Genomic DNA, 995 nt, shown 5'->3' on the forward strand with positions numbered 1-995 from the left:
TAATAACAATATATACAAGTAGGTCTATAGTAACAATTTGTGAACCGGCAATTTGTGAGTTAGAATTTGATATTAGGCATAATGTTTGGTAAACATGCATAGAGCCTTCAGTTAAACAAACGCTGTGGGTATCAAGTTCCCACACTTATAAGGCCTACATCCTTTTCTCCACACGTAAAGCTTAGTCATAGTGAAACAGCGCTACCCCCAGGTGAAAACTAGACAATGTACGTTGCCCATTAATGGCTGGAATGTTACAGGGATAGTTTCTCAGACACAGATGACTAGTCTATATCACATTGTTAATGAAACATCCCAATTGAAAACGCGTTTTAGTCTAGTATTATGGCTTAATATGTGTCAGAGAAACCAATCCATAATGTGCAGATTTAACTCTTGAAATCAAATCAAAATCAAATACATTCTCTTACCAAAATACAAGTAAAAGACAATCTTAAGGTGGAAACTGCGACACTTCCAAGATAAGATATACACCAACATTTAGTCGAGTCTAGTTCACTAACTAACTGGAAAAAAACGTCATTAAAAAGTGCCAAATAATTATATCTGAGGCAAACTAACAAAACATGCGATAATTCAAATGTATGAACTTGAATTTACAACACATGGTTGTCATGACAACCTCCTCTAAACACGCGACCAGTCACATGACTAGTCACATGACCTGTCTGTGTCTTACTAATGAACTTCAGGGGACAGAGGACTCGCTGCGTGTCTGACTGCCATCCAGCTGTTATGAGGAGCAGGCTCCTCTTTTGAAGTGTTATTGAAAGTGAAGGCCACACTGTGATGGATGTGTGTGTGCGGGTGGGTGTGTGTGTGTGTGGGGGGGGGGGGGGTGTGATGTGTGGTGAGGTTGTGTGTGTGTGTGTGGGTGCGGGTGTGTGTGTGTGTGTGTGTGTGTGAGTGTGTGTGTGTGTGTGGGTGTGTGTGTGTGTGTGGGTGCGGGTGTGTGTGTGTGAGTGTGTGTGTGT

Source organism: Nansenia antarctica (genome assembly GCF_963989245.1).
Source record: "Nansenia antarctica genome assembly, chromosome: 5".
Lineage (NCBI taxonomy): Eukaryota > Metazoa > Chordata > Actinopteri > Argentiniformes > Microstomatidae > Nansenia > Nansenia antarctica.